Raw genomic sequence first — 16,103 nt, forward strand, 5'->3', positions numbered from 1 at the left:
GAAAACAGATGAGAAAATTTTAGAAATTATTTTTTGAAAAATTTTTGAAAAGAAAACAAAAAGAAAATTACCTAATCTGAGCAACAAGATGAACCGTCAGTTGTCTAAACTCAAACAATCCCCGGCAACGGCGCCAAAAACTTGGTGCTGTTGCCGGATCAAAAGGGAATCTGGCACTGATGTTACCGGACCAAAAGCTTGCCGAAAACTTAAACAATCCCCGGCAACGGCGCCAAAAACTTGGTGCACGAAATTGTGATCTCCAGGCTCGAACAAATCCTGGTAATGGCTCCCACTGGAGCTCGAAGGTTGGTTATTGGAGTTGGTCATTGATCCAATCTGGGAGACAAGAGCTTGCAAAGTAGCGGTCAGACCATTTAGAGTGGCATTAATGTTATTTTCCATGGTCTGCTGTCTCCGATCCATAGATTGTAGTAAGTCATCATTAGCAAATGAAGAAGGGTAGGTAAATTGAGAGGTCTGCTGTAGGGTATTCTGCGGTCCTTGGGATTGCCTTAGGTGAGGTGCTCTGTAAGGCTGATTCTGATTCTGCTGCCTGTTGTGGTTGTTATTCCACCTCTGATTTAGAATTGTCTTGCCATCCGTGGTTGTAATTGCCACCTTGATTGTACCCTTGGTTGGGGCGGTCATAGAAGTTATGTGTGGCTGCCACGGTGTTGTCTTCCTGCTGGAGCTGCAGACATTCATCAGTATAGTGGCTATAATCAGTGCAGATTCTGCAAACTCTCTGTGGGACTAACTGTTGGTTTTGCTGTGGTGGAGAAGGTTGAGCTTGCTGAACTTGTTGTTGATTCAATTGCATCTACTTTAGCAAGTTGGTTATTTCACAGATACTCTGAGTTAAAGCAGTAGTCTCTCTGCTAGAGGATACTTCTGCAACGGCTTTTGCACGGCCCTATTTCTGCCTGTGATTCCTAGTAGATTCAGCTAAGTCACTGATCAATTGCCATGCCTCATCAGTGGTCTTGTACTTTTTCATAGACCCATTGCTAGCACTTTCTAATGTGGTCTTATCTTGGGGCCTCATGCCCTGTGTGACATAACCGAGTAACACCATCTTGTCAATCATATGGTGGGGGCAAGCTTCCAGAAGATTATTGACCGCTCCCAATATTCATAAAGCGTCTCGGATTCATCCTGAACAATCATGGAAATATCTTTCCTCAGTTTATCAGTAACTTCAGCTGGAAAGAACTTTTCCAAGAATTCTCTTCTCAGTGTATCCCAGTTGGATACAATTGCTGCTGGTTGAGTGTAGTACCACTCTCTTGCCTTCCCCTCAAGAGAAAATGGGAAAGCTTTCAGCAAAATTGAAGTTTCATCTGCACCATCATGCTTAACAGTAGAACAAGCTGCCTGAAAATCTCTCAGGTGCTTGATAGGCTCTTGAGCAGGTAAGCCATGAAACTTGGGCATCAAATTGAGCAGTGCGGTCTTTATTTCAAATTCTGTAGCTACCGTTGGGTGATGCGCTTGAAATGGTTGCATTGTAAAATCAGGGGCTCCAGCCTCCTAGGTAGTAACTCTCCTGGCTACTGCCATGTTACCTGCGCGTGAAACAACCAAATCAGTAGAACGGGGGCTGGTTTCTTTCTCAAGTGACGTTTCAGATCCGCCCTCAGAGAGGACTAACCGACGCCGAGCTTGCCTTATTCGTGAAATAGTTCTTTCAATCTCAGGATCGAATATTAGCAAGCTTGGGTCAGGAAGCGAACGTGTCATTTAACGAAAGAAACAAACAGCTCATAGTAGCAAAATAAAATAAAATGCAAATAAATAAATTCCAATTAATAACTTTAGCACTCTATTGCAACTCCCCGGTAACGGCGCCAAAAATTGATGCGGGCGGAAATTGGCGAGTTAAGAATGATTATAAAATATGCGTTGCAAGTATAGTTCTCAACCAACCAGAAATCCGCTTTATCAATTTAAAAGGGTGTCACAGAAATTAAGATCAAAATACTGGGAGTATGAGTCCCAGGTCATCTCCCAACGAGTTGCAGAAAAGTGTGCTATTTTATTAATCAGATGTTTTCAAAAAGGGTTGAGTTGAATGGCAGAAAATTAAATTAGAGAATTTATATAAATTTAAATAAAGGCCTTGACTGGGAGTTGATTAATGGAAGCCCTATTCTTGTTGCAGTACTCTCAAGATTAATTGATATTTGGGGATTATTCTATTTAGTTGTCCCTCACTAAGTAAGGGAAAGTTAAACAAGTTGGAATGCTATTTCTATCCACAAGTTCCAATCCGCTCTTGGGAGGATTGGTGTTAGTGACTAGAGAGCAATCCAACAATAAACCCAACTACAATCTTTCTCTTGAGCATCCCAACTTCAAGGGTTTCTTTCAATCCACTCCCCATCAAGTTAGGAAACTACTCGCTCATTGTAAATGTAAAATTCATAACATAAGAAAGGGAATTGAAGAAAGACATGATAAATAATGATCAAAAGATTAATTGAAAATAAAAGTAATTCTTGTATTAATAAATGCTAAAATAATCCAATGGTAAAAGTAAGTAAATTGAGAAACATGGAAGAGTAAGAGACAAGTAAAGAGAACGAACTAGAATGTCGAAGTCTTGATGAGGCAATAACTCTTCTCAACATCCCAATGCAAAAACAATGAACATAACAAATCCTAAAAACTATGAATGTGTAGAGAGAAAACCTAGAGGAGAGGAAAACTAGATCTAAAAACTAAAACTATGCGGAGTGAATGTTGTTCTTGGTTTCTGCATGTTCTCTGGCTCTAGTCTGCTTTTCTGGGCCGGAAACTGGGTCAAAATAAGGCCCGAAATTGCCCCCAGCGATTCTGCAGATTATGCAGATTGCGCATGTCACGCGGACGCATCGTCCATGCGGCCGCGTCACTTGTGCTGTTCCATGCCGCGCGGTCGCGTCGTCCATGCGGCCGCGTCGCTTCTCACTGGTCGTCTCCTCAATTTCTTGTATTCCTTCCATTTTTGCAAGCTTCCTTTTCAATCTCTAACTCATTCATGCCCTATAAAGCCTGAAACACTTAACACACATATCACGGCATCGAATGGAATAAAGGAGAAATAAAATACATAATTAAAGTCTCTAGGAAGCAAGTTTTCAATCATACAATAACTTTAGGAAGGAATTATAAATGCATACTTATTTAATGAATAAGTGGGTAAAGATCATGATAAAACCACACAATTAAACACAATATAAACCATAAAATAGTGGTTTATCAAAGACCCTAGTTCTTCAGCAGAGTCGTCAAGTGATTATAATAAAAACGAAGACGATTACTTTGGGATCAGTTTAGGAGAAGATTAGATAAGCATTTGAAATATAATTATGTAATTCCAAAAAACCAAAATTGTATCAACTTGTACTGTAGAAATAGTAGAATCTAGGTCTATTAAAGGAAACCTCAACAACATTCTGAGGTAGAATTTTTTAGACACACAAGTATAGAGAGAGAAATAAGAGAGAGAGAGAGAGACTCTGAGAATCCTATGTAAGCCTTTTACTCTCATCTTTTCTTTCTCCAAGCTTTCTTCAATTTAATTCAGTAAAGAGTTTTTACTTCTTCATTTTCATGTTTCCTTTATACAGCTTTTGCATCTGCATTCATATAAATAATAAACATTAATTTCATCTTCACTCTTTTTCCTTTTCCCTCCTATATATATATATATGCATACCAATTAAATAAACTAGAGTCTCATTTTCTATATCTCAACCTAAACACATGATAACAAGAAGGAATCAAAGAGTCTCTTAACCAAATCCACTGAAGATAATATAAAGCACCGATATTGGACATCTGTATATTAATCTACATTTAAAATAAATGAACATAATATAAAGCACAAACCTTCGCCAACTCAAGCATTCTTTCTCGAGCAACAAATAATTATCCATTTGGAACATCAACTGTAGAAAAAACACACAGGTCATTTAACACTATGCCAGAAGCGGTAAATGCCGGCGGCCATATACCAGCGGTCTTCAGAAATGCCGCTAAAATACTAGATTGTGGCAGTCTTAGTGATGATTTGAGATGGGGCTGCTAAATCAAATAATTTGGCTGTGGTTCAAGGACAAAATGCCACACACACAAAATCCCCAATTGGAATTAAAAAAGAAACCTCTCCCTGGGTGATTCAAGAAAAACCCAAAACCTCCACGTTTGTGGTCTCTGTCACTGTCCCTAGCCCCATCCCTTTCGCGGTCGTCGTCGCAGTCGCGGCAGTCGGAGTCAGCAGAGGGTTTGGAATCAGCTACGGAATCGGAGGAAGGTCGATTTCGAGAAAGGAGATGCTCTTGGTGGCGCTTCTGGTTGGCAATTTTCCTCATGGCGGCGTTGGAGTGGCAATTGCTCGCACTGGGCTTTAGTAAGGAAGACGGGCTTGGATGGTGCTGCAGAGTTGGTGGCTAGCTACTACATCCTTCCTCGTCACGGATTTCCTCAAGCTCTCGCATAGCTCCTGCACGCAAAAGAAAGGTGGAGAGGCACATCTGTCGTTCGTCCCTCCACTGTGAATGTCCCGGTGTCGTCGTCCTTAACCTTCCCCCTTGCTCTGTTGTGCGCCACTCGAATGCACCCTCTCCTCGTTTCCTGGTTTGCTTTTTCCCCATTTTTCTGTTGTTCCAATTTTATCTTTTTTCTTCGTACATTTGTTTCAATTTAATCATTTTGCTTCTTGATCGAATATCTTTTCATCAATTTAGTTTAATTTTGCTTGTTTCCAATTTGTTTTCCATTTTGGTTCGAACCCTAGTGATAAACCCCGATTTCGTGGTTTATTTTGTGCTTATTTTGGGGGATTTATCCACTTTTTCCCACATTTATTCAATGAAATAGCATGGTTTTGTAATTCTCCCTTAAATTATGCTTAATTGTAAAAACATGCTTTTTAGGCCTTAAATTGGTGATTTTAACCCACCTTAATTCCATTCGATGCCTTGATGTGTTTGTTAAGTAATTTCAGGTTCATTAGGCAATTATCGGATGGAAGAAATGAGGAGAAAAGCATGCAAAGAGGAGAATGCATGAAGAAACAAAGATTTGGGAGGAACCAATGGACGTGCACGCGTACAAGGCGCGCACACGCAAAAGTGGTCTCTCACAAGGACGCGCACGCGTACATGCCGCTTCCGCGCGGATGGGGATTTGCCAATCAACGCGCACGCGCACATGGCGTGCATGCGCCAACACTCGTACTTGGCCCACTTAATGGCAAAATGCTGGGGGTGATTTCTGAGCTGCCCAAGCCCAATCCAACTTGTTTCTGAGTGTATTTCATGCAGAATTGAAGTCCAAGCAAGGGAGGAGCAATTAGTTGTAGGTATAGCATTATGTAGGTTAGTTTCTAGAGAGAGAAGCTCCCTCTTCTCTCTAGAATTAGGTTAGGTTAATCTCTTCTAGATTTAGGTTTAATTACATGTTCTCATCTCATTTCTTTTATGATCTCTTACTTCTACTCCTTGATTCTCATGATTTGTAGTGTTAATTTTACTTTTATGCTCTCTTTTACATTCATGCACTTATGTTGGATTTGTTTACATTTAATGCAATTTTAATGTTGATGTCTCTTTAATTGATGTTGATTTGAGTTGTGAATTTACTTTTCTTGGAATTAATAGTGGTAGATTTTAGTATCCTTGCAAGTTATGATATCAATTTTTATTGCACTCTAGGTGTTTGATGAAATGTTTTCTTCAGTTCTTGAGTAGTTTTGTCAACTCTTGGTCTAGGCCATGGGACTTAAGTGATCTTGAGTTTTGGATACCATGGAATTGGTAATTTGAGAACCCTGTGTGATCAATTTGAAGCCCATTGACGCTAATCCACTACTAAACCAATTGGTAGGGAGGTTAGGACTTATGGGTGGATGTGATTAGGCCTATTTGACATACTTCCAGTCTAGGAGTAAATGTTACGTACTTAAGGCTTCGAGAAGTAGACTTAATAGGTTGGCCTCTCATAATTGTCAATAGTTGGTATTAACTAGGATTGTGATCTTAAGTACCCAATTCTTAGCCAAGAGTTCTTTAAATTGCTTTCTTTGCTTACTCGCTCAATTTACTTATTTTCTTGCCATCTCATAAACAAAAACCTTTTTTTCCCCCTCTATAGTCAATATACATGCACTCCATTGGTTCCTAGGGAGACGACCTGGAGTCCAAAATACTCCGGTAAATTCTTATTTGGGGATTGTTCTTTGTGACAAAACCATATTTTAATTTGATGTGAGAGTTGTTTGTTGGTTTGGAGCTATGCTTACAACGAAATTCTTCTTCTTTATAAGAGAAATTCCTTACCGACAACAATTCCTCTCGTCCACCAAATTAATGGCGCCGTTGCCGGGGAGCCCAATGGTGCTATGTTATTAGCTATTGTACATATTGTGAATAGCTTTATTTTTTTTTGTTTACTTGTTGATTTTTGCTAGTTTTTGGATTTAGTCTTTTTCATTTCTTATTGCTCTATTTTCCACATCACTATGAATTCTCACTTTGGCTATGAGTGTAGCTCAAACTATGTTGTAGGAGATGAAAGCTTCAATGAGGATGTACATCAAGGAATTGGAGATCAAAGGTGGGAGGAGCCTCAAACACTTGATTAATCTCCATGGCAACAACCTCCACCAATGCACTATGAAGAAGAGCCGTTCTATGATGCATATCAATCCACTAGCTATGGTGAATTTCCTTGTGACTTCCAAGAACTACCACCATATGCCTATGAGACATATCCTCAACATAGCCACACGTCATACTCACAAGCCTCATACCATCATTCGCCTCCATATGACCATAACTTATACACACCATATCAACCACCATTAGAACTACATGTAGAACAACCACCGTCCCAATACCAATATTCTCAAGAACCACAAGTTCCACATACACCACCTCAAGAACTTCACCAACATGAACCACCTTCCGATTATAACAATTTTTCCCTAACTGATGAATTTCCTCTTCCAACCCCATCTCCTGATGAAGCCTTCATGTTAGAACTGAGAGACCTTGAATCTCGTATTTTAAGGCGACAAGAGGAAGATGAAACCAAGTTCAAGGAGTTAAGAGTAAGGGTGGCCGGCATAATAGAAGTCGTGGGTCACCTAACATCTCACCTAAGCTCATGCGCCATAAGTACTTCCATTGTTGGATGCGGAGAAGCAACCCCGGAGCTTAGTAAGGATATGAACATGGAACTCCATGGCGAGGAAGAAGAATTGAATCAAGAACCACAACAAGAAGAGAAGATAGAGATTAGCGAACAAAAGGAAGTGGTGGATGGATGTTTAGGATATGTTGAGTACATAAAGGAATCCCAAGTTGAGGAAACTTCCTCCAAGGAATGTGGAGGGAATATCAAAGAAAAGAGCAATGTCACAGGAGTAAACAATGAGTTTGTAGAATCCTTCCCCAATTTGCTTAGACTTGATGATGAGGTAGACTTCACTAGACCTCCTATCTACGATGAGAGCGATGGGGAAGAAATAGAAGAAATTGGTGAAGAGGAAAGTGAACTTGAGGAAGCTTGGCATGAGGGGGAACTTGAAGAACCTCGCCAAGTGGTGGAAACCTCTGGAAGGGGATGGACGGGAGTAGAGCGTGCTTTATCACGACCTTTGGGAATCCTTCTACCTAGTTCGTCATCCGATCCTCCATTTGAGTGGGTAAAACTTCTAACTCGCAGCTGTGTTATCCCACTTGAATATGGTTTGCTTGAAACGGATGGCCAACTCAGGGCGCTTTGTGGAATCAAGTGAAAAAGGAGGATGTTTAGTAGTTGGCGTTCTAAATCTAGGCTCATTATGGTGGAAAGCTCGGAATTAGAGAGCATAGATTGGTGTAATGCTGAACTAAATGGGTCTAGGAGAGTAGTGTGGTGCTTCCATGAGAATTCTATTTTCTCGTGCCCGGACAAAGTCAAGATAATCAACTAGAAGATGGGTGCGAGGACAAGATATGGGATCCTGGATTATCCTATGATAATCTTTCTCGGGAGCTCACGTCTTGGAAAGAACCTCACCAAAGCTTAATGAAGAAGGTTGGAACTTCTGACAACCGATTGAAGGACAAGCACTTTTGGAGGTTCAAGGATGGGGACAAGCATAAGCCACCTTGACAAGGAGCCTCCCAATGTCCAACTTAAGGACTTAAACTAAAAGTGCTTGGTGGGAGACACCCCACCATGGTAAACTCTTTCCATTCTCCTGTAGATATAATGAATGAATGAATTGGGTTCCATTGTATATAGTTTCTTTACCTCTTGGTATATTTTCCTTTGTTTACTATGGTGCTTATGCATTCTATGCTTTAATAAGGGATGAATTTATTTTTGAATTGAGTTTTTGCTTGAATTGCAAGTTTTCTCAAGTTGTTTGAAAATGTCTCTATGTCTCCAAATGTGCTTAATCTTACACCTTAGCTAGAGTTTTAGAAAAGGATGGAAAGTTATGAGGTCTTTTGACGCTCATAATGAAAAAAAAAAGAGAGAGAAAAAGTAAGCCACGCGCAAGCGCAAAGTGCGCGCACGCGTCGGCTGCGCATTTTAGTTTCCTAAGCCAAAAACCAGAGAGTTGCGCCACTTTTGGGCCAACTCTGTGCCTCAACCGACGCGGACGCACACTGTACGTGTCCGCGTCACTCCCTATTTCACTGTTCATGCGTTGGCGTACTTCACGCCTCCGTGCCCCTCCAATAAGCTCAGCCATCCACGCGAACGCGCATAGTGCGCGCGCGCGTCGATGCATCTGGCATCATCCAGGCAAAAGGACCCGGAAGTTGTGCCAACTCTGGGCCTCTTTTGTGCCTTCAGCCCAGCACATCCGCACCGACGCGCACCTTACGCGTCCGCGCCCATTCCGATTCCTTCATCTACGCGCAAGCGCGCATTGCGCTTTCGCGCCGTTCTTCCATTTCGCCTACCCACGCGAACGCGCACCTTACGCGCACACGTGGATTTGAATTTTCACTTACCCCAGAGACGCGAAGCCCTAGCGCATTCGCGCATCACACCCTTTCCATCCCCAACGTTCCATTTTCCTTCTCCCACCATTCAACCCCCCTCCATCTTCAAACTTCTTCCAGCAACCACCTCACCTCCGGCGAGTACTCCAATCCCGTCGCCGCCGCCAATCACCATCACCGCGCCGTCTTCTCCTTCTTCTCTCACTTTTCTTTCCTCCCTCTTTCACTGCCCCTCTGCTCTCTGCTTCTCGCTGCCTCTGCGCAACCAGCGCCACCGCGGCCGCCATTGTGACCGGTTCTCCATCTCACTACTCCACTTCATCTTCTTCTTCCCTGTTCTGCTTCTTCTCTGTCTCTGCAACCAGGTTCCATACCTCCCCTGTTTTGCTTCATTTTACTACTTATTGTTAATTACGTTAGTGTATTTAGAATTAGCGTAGTTAGTTAGTTTAGTTTGATTTAGGTGGTTAGCGAATCTGGGCTGAGTAGTGGATTTAGGCATTGTTTGAATTTCCTTTGCTGTGAGGAACTGCTCTGTTTCATTGCTGTTTCCATTCAAGCATTAACTTTACTTGGCTGCTGTTATTAAATGTTGCTTTACTCATGGATATTGGCTGCTCACTTGTTCATGATTGCTTCTTGGCTGATTTAGTTGAACTATTTTCTGTTGCTCTGCTTGCTGCTGTTGTGCTGCATTATTGGCTTGTTCACCCATTCATATGGAATCAGACCCGATTTCTGTGTTTCTGATTCCTTAATGAATTCATATGGAATTTGGTGCAAATGTTTAAATTCGGGAATTAGCCAATTTGCTGCTGAAATGCTGCCGGATTTTTATTAACCACAGTTTTTGGTGTTAATCTTGTTTGATGACTGAAATAGCCCGTAGTTGATGAATTTTGCTCAATTAGAGTGCTGTTGCCTAAATGGTTTATGAAACTCCTCAAGAACAAGTCCTTTGTTCATGCTTTTCATATTCTTGCTTGTTATTCATGCTGATTTGCTTCTTTGCATTGCATAGTGAACAAGCTTTTCGATTGACCATTGCTTGTAATTCTTTTAAAGTCTCATGCCTTTTTTTACATCAACACACAAGTTGAAGATTTTTGATCTGTGAGGCTGGTTTAATTTGCATTATTCATGCACAATTTGCATTAAGCCACATAGACAACAAGGTTTTCCACGTTTCTCTCGACTTGTGACATTGATGCCTCCTTGAAATTATTGTTGAACGCCTTTTGATTGGTTCATTCCTTAATGAATTGATTTTACCAACATAGATTCATATGATTTTAGTGATCTTTACATTGGTAGATGGTTGTTTCTTACTAGCTGTTTTCTAGCTATATCATATTTCATCATCAATGACTTGTTGCAACTCATGATTGTGAATGTGCTTACAGCATTGGTTTGTGCAATCCTTTCAGATTGAGATGGTTATTACCATATCACTGATTTTCAAACTGATTTCTAACTCTAACTCATTTCACCAACTGACTCCTTTTGGTTTTCAACCTAATTTTTTTTGTCATTCTTTTGGATATGGTGCTTTCTGAACTCAATTAACGAAGGATGTGCAAAACATGGTTTTAATTCTTGGTTTGAAGTCTGGTTTGAATTTTATATTCTGTTGCTTACATTCCAAGAAATCCTTTTTCCTTATTCACTTCATGAATATGCTTTGCTTTGAGTGCTTTGTATATACTTGGCTATAGGCTTATATTATATTATCTATGTTTTCAGGATGTCGGATAAAGGAAAGGCTATAGCCACTACTTCCAAAAAGAGGAAGCGCTCTAAGACCTCTACACCCTCACCATATGCTAACTATGCTAAGAATCCGCTAAATGATGAGGAAAGAGAAAATCAGTTACTTCCATCCACTGATCCAACCAAGTTTCCAAACCTCTACTGCGAACTACGCCTTTCTCGTTATGCAAAGACAAAGCTGAACATTGAGAAGAAGCTGAATCTTCCCAATGATGTGAGGCATGCCATAAACGCCCGTATTTCTGAGTTGGGATTGGATTTCGTCGATAGGGACTTAGGACGGATTAACATCTCGTGGGTCAAGGAATTTTACTGTAACTTCCTCCGACAAGGCTTGGATTCAGTACACTAGAGGGGTAGAGAAATTATGATCACTGAGGATGCCTTAAAGGATGCGCTGCTCTGCAGAGTTGGTACTCCTGAGACTTGTGCCTACCAGCAGGCAGAGGTAGCTCTCCTCTCCATGACTTTTGACTATGAGGTGCTTAGGCGCGTGATTGCTACACCAGATGCTTCCTGGGTGATGGATTCGAGCAACAAAAAGCCCAAGGGCATGCTATTTGCATATCTGACTAGGGAGGCTAGGACCTGGAAACAGATATTTGCCCACTATGTCTTCCCTACCACTCACTTTTCAGAGATTCCGATGGATATGCTAGTTTTGATTGGGTGTGTCATGGAGGGGAAGGAGGTGTATTTTCCCCGGTTGATTAGGCATAGCATGTAGAGAGCTCATATTCGCGGCTTGCTACCGTTCCCGACACTGGTTACTAGCTTAGCTGAGCTAGCTGATGTCCCGTGGGAGGACGATGACGTGACACCACCACCTCCAGATGACGATGACAAGGAAGTTACTATTCCCTGGGGTATATGGGTGCACGAGAAGCCCCCGACTAGCCGCCGTTCTCGAGCTAGAGCGGGAGTCGAGGCAGCTAGACCTTCACCCTCCACAGCAGCTAGACCTTCACCCTCCACAGCAGCTGGACCCTCTTATTCCACAGCAGCACCTGCACCACCATCAGCACCTGAGCCGACCTATCTGTTAGTGCAGCACCTACTTCGCTTCATGGAGCGCTTCGAGCGTCGTGTCATGCGACGTCTCGATCACATTGACCAGGTGTTTGTATCACAGGGCATCGAGCTACCGCCGCTCCCAGACTCTCCCGCTTCCGACGAGCAGGATCAGGAGGAGGAGACCGCTTAGACCAGGCGGCTGCATCACAGGGTATCGAGCTCCCTCCACTTCCAGAGTCTTCCGCCTCTGATGAGCAGTATCAGGAGGAGGAGCATGATGCGGAGCCGACACAGCAGGAGGCACCACCAGTGACGCAGACCACTCCTGAGGTCCAGCATGACATTCTGGAGCCACAGCCAGTGCCACCTCCAGTCCCACAGCCCGAGCCTGAGCATGAGCCACAGCCTGGTGCGATTGTTGACCCCCATCCCGAGCTTCAGTAGTAGCATCGAGGACGATGCTCAATCCCAAAGTGTGGGAAGGTCACCGTTTGTGACCGGTGTTTGCACTTATGTGGTGAACTTTCAGACTTTTATTTCTATTCGCTGCTACTCTATTTTGTTTTATTTCGCACTTTACGTTTTAGATCATTTTGGGATTGCTGTACATATTTATGCTTTCGTAGATACTCTTATTTTGGTTGTTGCACACTTTTAGTATATATATATATATATATATTTTGCATCTCAATTGTTGATTGTGACTAGAAAATTAATAGATTGCTGAAAATCTAATTAACCCTTCTTATAGACGAAACGTGTTTTGATTGAAAAAGGGGTAAACTAGGAGAATTTTTCTAAATCACAATTTTACATTAGAATAATCTCAATCAATATGATGGAAATTTTCAAGAAAATCATTTTTGGGTACCACCCCAATTGGTTAAATTTTTTTTTAGAACTTGCTTGAAGTATACACTTTGTGGATCATGTTTTGAGCTAAGAACACAAGCATGTGAGATTTGAGCCTAATTGTGTGGTTACACATACATAACCACTTATTTTCATTCTTGTGTGCATTATTCTCTTCCTATGATTGTAATCCTTGATTTGTTTGATTCTTTATGTCAATTATTTGTGTATACATGCATTTATATGATTGAGGCCATTGTTCAAATAGCTCACTTACCCAAATAGCCTACCCTTTCATCTTCCATTGTTAGCCAATGTTGAGCCTATGCTTAACCCACTTATTCTTAATTATAGCACATTACAAGCCTAAGTGAAAAACAATAAATGTCCCTTGTTTGGATCTTTGATTAGCTTAGACTAGTGAGAGTGTTCATTATTTAATTTTAGGAGAGTTGGGAACATTGGGTAGAGACAAAAGTGTTTATATTTTTATTGAAAAATTTTGGGAATTAGGTATATACTCATGTATTAATCAAATGTAAAACCATATGCATTGGTACTTGTATATATACTTTATAAAATATATATATATATATAGAAAAAAAAAGAAAAAGAATTGCAATAAAAAAGGCACAAAATGCCCCAAGGTTCAAGGTTCAATAATAATCAATGCATATGTGTGGTGTTTAAAATAGAATGCATGAGTATGCGAAAAAGTGAAGAATGGGTAGTTAGGTTTGTTTAGAATTGTATAGGTTGTCATAGGTTAGGTGGGAAGTTTAAGTTAATCAAAAGTTCAAATCTCTAGCTCACTTGACTATATGCATCCTACCTTGACCCTAGCCCCATTACAACCTATGGGAAAGCCCTCATGATATTTGTATGCATGCATGAATTAATTGTTGATTGTTAGATGAAAAACAAATCTTGGAAAGCATGATTAGAGGAGAATTGAGTGAATCAACCCCATACACTTGAGTGCTTAGAGCGGATACATATCCGGTGAGGGTTCGATCGCTCAATTACATGTTTCCACCCTTAATAATCTCCTCTTGCAAGTTTGTGAACTCTTTCAATGATTCAATCCAATTGTGGTTTGCTTGATTGCTAATACCTTAGCCCTTGTGCTTACATGTGTACTCTTGGAAATTGACTTGTTTTGACTGAGCCATTACATTCATGTAGATAACTTGCATATAAATAGATTGCATTTAGTTAGTAGCTTACATTGAATAAATGTGATACCCTTTGCTTCTTTCTTGATTTTAGCATGAGGACATGCTTAGTTTAAGTGTGGGGAGATTTGATAAACCCCGATTTTGTGGTTTATTTTGTGCTTATTTTGGGGGATTTATCCACTTTTTCCCACATTTATTCAATGAAATAGCATGGTTTTGTAATTCTCCCTTAACTTATGCTTAATTGTAAAAACATGCTTTTTAGGCCTTAAATTGGTGATTTTAACCCACCTTAATTCCATTCGATGCCTTGATGTGTTTGTTAAGTAATTTCAGGTTCATTAGGCAATTATCGGATGGAAGAAATGAGGAGAAAAGCATGCAAAGAGGAGAATGCATGAAGAAACAAAGATTTGGGAGGAACCAATGGACGCGCACGCGTACAAGGCGCGCACGCGCAAAAGTGGTCTCTCACAAGGACGCGCACGGGTACATGCCGCTTCCGCGCGGATGGGGATTTGCCAATCAACGCGTACGCGCACGCGCCAATACTCGTACTTGGCCCACTTAATGGCAAAACACTGGGGGCGATTTCTGAGGTGCCCAAGCCCAATCCAACTTGTTTCTGAGTGTATTTCATGCAGAATTGAAGTCCAAGCAAGGGGGAGAAATTAGTTGTAGGTATAGCATTATGTAGGTTAGTTTCTAGAGAGAGAAGCTCCCTCTTCTCTCTAGAATTAGGTTAGGTTAATCTCTTCTAGATTTAAGTTTAATTACATGTTCTCATCTCATTTCTTTTATGATCTCTTACTTCTACTCCTTGATTCTCATGATTTGTAGTGTTAATTTTACTTTTATGCTCTCTTTTACATTCATGCACTTATGTTGGATTTGTTTACATTTAATGCAATTTTAATGTTGATGTCTCTTTAATTGATGTTGATTTGAGTTATGAATTTACTTTTCTTGCAATTAATAGTGGTAGATTTTAGTATCCTTGCAAGTTATGATATCAATTTTTATTGCACTCTAGGTGTTTGATGAAATGTTTTCTTCAGTTCTTGAGTAGTTTTGTCAACTCTTGGTCTAGGCCAAGGGACTTAAGTGATCTTGAGTTTTGGATACCATGGAATTGGTAATTTGAGAACCCTGTGTGATCAATTTGAAGCCCATTGACGCTAATCCACTACTAAACCAATTGGTAGGGAGGTTAGGACTTATGGGTGGATGTGATTAGGCCTATTTGACATACTTCCAGTCTAGGAGTAAATGTTACGTACTTAAGGCTTCGAGAAGTAGACTTAATAGGTTGGCCTCTCATAATTGTCAATAGTTGGTATTAACTAGGATTGTGATCTTAAGTACCCAATTCTTAGCCAAGAGTTCTTTAAATTGCTTTCTTTGCTTACTCGCTCAATTTACTTATTTTCTTGCCATCTCATAAACAAAAACCTTTTTTCCCCCCTCTATAGTCAATATACATGCACTCCATTGGTTCCTAGGGAGACGACCCGGAGTCCGAAATACTCCGGTAAATTCTTATTTGGGGATTGTTCTTTGTGACAAAACCATATTTTAATTTGATGTGAGAGTTGTTTGTTGGTTTGGAGCTATGCTTACAACGAAATTCTTCTTCTTTATAAGAGAAATTCCTTACCGACAACAATTCCTCTCGTCCACCACCTAGCCTGATGAAATTTTGCCCCAATTTAGTGACTGATAATATTCTCTGCCTTTCTTGATCTCTGTCTTTCTATATAATTTCTTCAGCTCGAGTCTCATGAAAAATTCTTCATTACTATTCAATCTAATCTTGGTATCCATTTTTACCTTTTCTAAGTTGACATTGATAATAGATTCTTATGATTGAATCCATATCTTAGCTATCAATATGATATTCTATATTGATCTGTGGTTTATCACTAAAAATAAAGCTGTTTATTTTCATAATGTAATTGAAATAGGGAAAACTTAGAGATGGTCATATGAAAAGGAGAACTGTATGTTAACTCTCTTGCACTAATTGGCACAAAAAATAATGTTAATGGTCCATATTGTAGGAAATTATTTTCCAACATTTCCTTTCCAAGGAATGGGAATGATATTAAGTTAGGTTTTAGAGATGATGACAAAAAACTGCTAAGATGCAAAAAAGTTTGCACTAAGCCAAAGGCTTTTAGGTATCCTCAACTCATTGCACGCCAAAAATTGAGGAAGATGCTAGGTTATAAATACTAGAAGGCTGCACCAAAGTTGAAGGATTATGAGTATTCTAGATCTGGTAAGGTTTTAACAA

General features: G+C 40.5%; 1 long non-coding RNA gene across 1 annotated transcript; it reads right to left on the reverse strand.

Annotated features, from left to right (window-relative positions):
- LOC110267799 lies at positions 4,221 to 15,633 on the reverse strand. Its single transcript, XR_002355717.1, has 2 exons — positions 15,491 to 15,633; positions 4,221 to 4,779 (listed from the first exon to the last, which is right to left on the reverse strand). It is a non-coding gene; the product is annotated as an uncharacterized LOC110267799 (long non-coding RNA).

Source organism: Arachis ipaensis, chromosome B02 (genome assembly GCF_000816755.2).
Source record: "Arachis ipaensis cultivar K30076 chromosome B02, Araip1.1, whole genome shotgun sequence".
NCBI lineage: Eukaryota > Viridiplantae > Streptophyta > Magnoliopsida > Fabales > Fabaceae > Arachis > Arachis ipaensis.